Source organism: Pteronotus mesoamericanus, unplaced genomic scaffold, assembly GCF_021234165.1.
Source record: "Pteronotus mesoamericanus isolate MK-2021 breed Mesoamerican mustached bat unplaced genomic scaffold, CSHL_Meso_final scaffold_54, whole genome shotgun sequence".
Taxonomy (NCBI): domain Eukaryota; kingdom Metazoa; phylum Chordata; class Mammalia; order Chiroptera; family Mormoopidae; genus Pteronotus; species Pteronotus mesoamericanus.
Genome location: NW_026555321.1, coordinates 35312312 through 35318519, shown reverse-complemented (window position 1 = coordinate 35318519; position 6208 = coordinate 35312312). Strand labels below are relative to the sequence as shown.

General features: G+C 35.8%; 1 pseudogene; it reads left to right on the top strand.

The window, feature by feature from the left end:
- Positions 1-4525: 4525 nt before the first annotated feature.
- LOC129087866 (serine/arginine-rich splicing factor 11-like) lies at positions 4526-5967 on the top strand (annotated as a pseudogene).
- Positions 5968-6208: the final 241 nt, after the last annotated feature.

Here is a 6208-nt window from a genome sequence, read left to right as displayed (position 1 = left end):
GCAGAACTCTTGTTTAAGGTCACATTTTGACAAATAATTCTTTGATTCTTCTGAATCTCTTGTTTTTCCTTCTTTTATCCCTATTTTATCCCAATAAAATTATTTGATTTATTACTTCTGGACATAAGATAAATTATTTTGCCTGGTATACCTTTAAATCAAAGTCAAATAAGAAAAACTGATTTAATATTTTTTCTAGACTTACTTATCTTCATAACCTTTGGCTTAGCCCTGTCAGGAGTGACATGTCAATGATATTCTTTTGTACAGTATTTATTACCTATAATATCCCATCTTTTTAAATTTGTGGAGTGTGACAGAAAGTGCTACAAAGAACATCCAATGAATTAGACTATGAAACAGTCTTCCAATTGCTATTTGATTCATTTTCTTTAGTTTGCCTTTAATTATAGTACCTATCTCCTCAATTACTAGTAAACATGGAATAAAAATCTCACCTCCTCTATTTGACATTCAAGGCCTTCTAAAATTTAATACCAACAATGAATATTTATTGGCTTTTCTACACAATATTTTAGGGAACTAATTTTTACTTTCAGCTGATGTAGATTTTATTCTCGTGGTTGACTTTGCCTCTAGTTCTTGGGTGGATATGTGATTCAGACCTGGTCCATCAGAGCATCACATCCCCAGGTTTCAATGTTTTTTTCAGAGATGAGTAAAGGACCCAGTCAAAGCCTAGAAAAGCCATTTAAAGACTTTAAAAAGAGAGATTACTTTCTTTATCCTTGAACTTGGATTTGTGAAAATGTCAGCCTGGAGCTCTTTAATTCACCTTGTCCTCTTACCTTCACAAGAGAAAAAAATATACCTGAGAATGAAACCACCAGAGGAAAAAAAGAGATCACAGAGATGGATAGAAATAAAGTTTGGTTTTGATGACATTTATTTAATTTCTTGATGAAACCATGCCTGAAAGTGCCTGAAGCTTTTGAATTTTGTATTTATGTGAGGAAATAAATTCTCCCTCTCTTCCTTTTTAAAAATGTTGACTCCTAACTCTGACATTTCAACACTATGAGCTTTTTCTTGCTCTAATGGCCAAAAAGTTCATTCTTTTTTTTATATGATGGCCCTTAGTTGTTTTTAACTTCTTTCAAAACAATTTGTTAGATTGTATTATTACAGCTGTCATATCAGTGTACATTTATAAAAAGGGAAGGGAAAGGTCAAGAAACATGTGTGGAGGACCCATGGACAAAGCCTAAGTGGGAAAGGATTGAGGGAAGGAGGTGGGGGAGAGGGGCAGGAGAAAGTGGTGGCAGGAAGGTGGAGACAAATGTATCTGAACAATAAAAAAAATCAAAATTTGTGATTTTGTGTAACCATTTTAATATTGAAGATAAAAGAAAATAAGCAACATTTTTGGTATATTTTTGCTTTATTATTTCAAGAAAAGTAAAAATGCAACTGAAATGCAAGAAAAAAATTGTGCAGTTTATAGATAAGATGCTGTGAATGATCAAACATGTCAAAAGTAGTTTGCAAAGTTTCATGCTGGAGATTTCTCACTGGATGATGCTCCACGGTCATGTAGAACAGTTGCAGTTGATAGCGATTAAATTGAGACATTAGTTGAGAACAATCAATGTCATACCATGTGGAAGATAGCCAGCATACTCAAAATATCCAAATCAATAAAGTTATTGGTGAAAATGAAAAATGTGTCTTTTATTTTATGGAAAAAAACTAACTAGACATTTTGGCCAACCCAATATAATATACTATATATATATATATATATATATATATATATATATATATATATATATAAATATATAATATACATATTATATATAATATATATAACTTTAATTCTCTTGGTCTCTCTCATTTGTTTATGCCAGTTAGTACTGAATTTTTCACCACTTACTACTAAAAGTATTTATCTATCAAATGTTCAAACATTCATAACTGAATGCTCTACTACATAAAATACCTGTTTTTTGAAATAGTTTTTTACATTCTCTAAACATAGTGTTGACTTTCCCAACTCTGGCATTGCACCATTATAAGCTTTTTCTTTCATTTTGGATTATTTATTTTGTTTTCTGAATTTTGGATACCTGAACTTAAATCCAAATATATTTGGATACTAGAGTTACTTTTATGATATAGTCTTTGGAAAAAAGTCTAATGTTGTTTTAAACTTTCATTTATATATCGTGCCATTGGTCAGTATTTCTAATTTGTATTGTTACAACAGTATAGTAGATGCTGCTTAATGACTGTATCTTGTATTTTGTTCTATCCCTCATTGCACCTAAGAATTTTCCCTGCCTACTAGAACTCAGTGAACACTTCTTAGCTTATTAAAAGATATACATAAAATAAATTCATATGTGGGATATTATAAACCAGAATTTCTATACCTAAATATTCACAGTGGTAGAGAACAAAATAAAGTTAATAGAAGACCTTAGGTGCTAAGCTATTATAGTATGTGTAACTTTAACAGTGGTTTAGGCACCAGTTGTCCTTTCAAATTCATTGTCCTTTAAAATACTAAAGCTATGTGCCAGTCAACTACAATGGCCAAACTAAGACGGAGCCTGCCTACTCTAGCCCTGTGCTGATGGCCAACATCTTTATAGAAGGTACCCCCCCCCAACTTCTCTAGATTTCAAATGCTAATGCTGTACTTCTAATATTAAATTTTGTAGACCCCAACTTCCCACCCACAGATATTCACTGATATCAGAATGAATATTCATCCTACTGTAGAAATGATATTATATCATCTAAAATACTTGAAGGGTTTATTGTAATTAAAAATGTATATGTAATGGGGTTCTGAATCACATAACTTGCATGTAATTTAAAATGGAATTGTTATGTTAAAACAAGCATTGATAAATATATTAAGTAGACTACAAATTTTGCATTAATTTGCATTAATAAGTTTAAGAAGATTTTTCCACCTAGTTTCACATTTTTAAAAACTCTATACCTCCTCTGTCTCAATCAAAGAAAACATTCAATCAAAAGATATATTTACCATCCATTCATGTTCTACTCTCTATAGCTGTTAGGTTTACTTTGGTGAAACTATCAAGAAACTGTCCTGGAATTGCACATCTTATATTTTCCTGGGACACTTCAAGATTATCTAAATATTTACTGAATTACAAGCTCAGATTTATGCTACCTTCAGTCAGTTCAACTGAGTATTGTCTCCACTGCACTAGGACTTGTATTAAGTGCTGAGGGATTACAATAAAAACACCCCAGGCTTCAACAAACATATCAGTTACTTGTGGGGAGAGAATGAGTGAACTTCAATAGACCCATGGCTGTCCTGCATTAAAGGCTTATGTTTCCACACATATATGGCATCCTGGAAAGTCCACATCATCAAGGCCTTCACAGTCTTGTTGAGGTTGACATTTGGATTTTATTATGTGTGGCTAGTCATTGATTCTACCTGACCTCCCACCATTTATAGCTTCCTCCTGCCAAAATTTATTGTATTTCATAAGTAAAATGAGGTGCTTTGGGGCATTATTGAATGTGTGAAGGTTTCGGGATATACCTACCACAACTGTCAGTGGTTTCCTCCACAGAGATGTAATGAACACTTTGAGTAAATTAAGGCTTCTGAACTTTAGGGATTTATATAGTGTTATAAAGTGTTAATGCTTTTATCCCCTCCAAGTTTACTCTATCCATTTCCTGTATTCTACTTGTTTTCATTTAAATATTGAGAAGTGTTTCCCAACATCCTTGTCTTTTTTTCTGTTTGTTCTTTATCGATAGTTTGGAGGATGGGGCTTTAGAATCCTGAACATGGCTTTGAGAAACTCCTCAGCCTGGTCCTCTCTTGGTATTTGAAGAAGGGTCTGGGTTTATTCTAGGCTTACATATGTATTCATATTTATGTGATTGTTTAATGCACAAATGGACAACTAAAATAAGTCTTTATGTAGGAAAATCTTCACTGTGGCAATTTCAGTGGTGGAGGAGGGGACAGAGTCCCAAGAATTATAAAGCTTTACTGGGAAGATTCAAGTTTGCCAAGCTCCATGCATATCAATTGACTTCCTAGCATGTGTCACGGGCAATGAAAGAGATAGTGTGATTTATACATAAGACATAATCACACCACCCAAAGCATGGCTATCCCCAAGGATTTGACAAATTTCTCAGTATGTGTAGTTTGAGTGACAGGGACATGGAATTAAAAGAGTTTTAAATCTCATCTCTGTTGCTTTTTAGCCATTACTTAACCTTTGTGATGCTATTTTTTTATCTTTAAAATGGTGGTAGTTATTATAACACCAGTATCATAAGAATAAAGTTATAATAATTAGAAGTTAAAAGGACTAATAAAGTACCTGGCACTTACTAGGAGAAATGCATAAATCCAACTATTCCTCTCTCCTTGATAGTCATATTTAGAAACACTAGAGAGAAGCCTTCCCCATTGCCGGTGCTGGCCTTATGTCTTGGAAGTACTTCGCTGACATAAGTCACGATCTTTAAGAACAAGATCGTGAGCAGCACCATGAACAATACTACCATTGTCCCCAGCACTGTGGGCTCAGGGTCCAGCAGCAGGCCGGGTGGCAGAGGCGGCAGAATCGGAGGTGGCAGCATCTAGGCAATCCAGGTGACTGATGTCTCCCAGAGCACTAGCTCTGAGCAGATGTGGACCCTCTTCGGTTTCCTAGGCAAGATCAGCAAACTGCGCCTCTTCCCATTGGATGATTCACCTTTTCCAGTCTCATTCCATGTGTGCTTTGTTAAGTTCCATGATATAGACTCAGCAGTTGTGGCACAGCATCTGACAAAAGCTATTTTTGTTGACAGAGCATTGATAGTCGTACCATAGGCAGAAGTTATTCCTGATGAGGCTTTGTCTCTGTTGGCACCAGCTAATGCAGTGGAAGGTCTTCTGCCTGGTTGTGGACTCTTGCCTATTCCTAACTCACTTACCTAGACTTGCACTGTTCCATTGGCTGCCTTGGGAGCTCCTACTTTTTATCCTGCCCTTGCTGCACTTGGGCTTCCTGGAGCAAACTTGAATTCTCAGTCTCTTGCAGCAGATCAGTTGCTGAAGCTTATGAGTACTGTTGATCCCAGGTTGAATCATGTAGCTGCTGGTCTTGTTTCACCAAGTCTGAAATCAGATACCTCCCGTAAAGAAATAGAGGAAGCCATGAAGAGAGTACAAGAAGCACAGTCCCTAATTTCTGTAACCATAGAACCAGATAAAAAGAAGAAAAACAAAGGCACTCAAGATCAAGATCACACTCTAGGAGGAGGAGGACTCCCTCATCTTCCAGGCACAGGTGATCAAGAAGCAGATCGCGAAGGAGATTACATTCAAAGTCAAGAAGTAGGTGATGATCGATCAAAAAGTCCAAGACAGAGAAGATCTCATTCCAGAGAGAGAGGTAAAAGGTCAAGGTGTATATCAAAAAACAGAGACAAAAAGAAAGAAGACAAAGAAAAGAAACGTTCCAAAACAACACCAAAAACTTATAGTATGGCCCAAAGGTCCAGAAGTGCAAGCAGAGAGAGATGATGAGGATGAAGCAGGAGCAGCACAAGATCTAAGAAGCCTACGTCTCCAAAAAGAAAATTGTCTCTCTCACCCTCCCCTCAGAGGCATAAAAAGGAGAAGAAGAAAGATAAAGACAAAGAAAGAGGCAGAGATGAAGAGAACGATCAACAAGCAAGAAGAAAAAGAGCAAAGATAAGGAAAAGGATCGGGAAAGAAAATCGGAGAGTAATAAAGATGTAAAACAGATTACATGGGATTATGATGAAGAGGAACAGGGTTATGACAGCGAGAAAGAGAAGAAAGAGGAGAAGAAACCAACAGAACCAAGTTCCCCTAAAACAAAAGAATGTTCTGTGGAAAAGGGAACTGGTGACGCACTAAGAGAATCCAAAGTGAATGGGGATGATCATCATGAAGAAGACATGGATATGAGTGACTGAACGTTGCCTCTTTGGGAAGCCAACTATACACATACATCAGTGTCATTCCTATGTGATTTCTTAATGCTGTATTTGTTTATCTCAAACCTGAGCTGTATACAGCTCTGAGCTATAAATGGTTATAAAGCTTCTGAACTGATATTACTTACATCCAAAAGCTTTTTAGAAGATGATACATGGGTAACCAATTCTTGACATGGTGAAATCTGATTGATTAACAAAGCAGTTTTACTATTCTGGT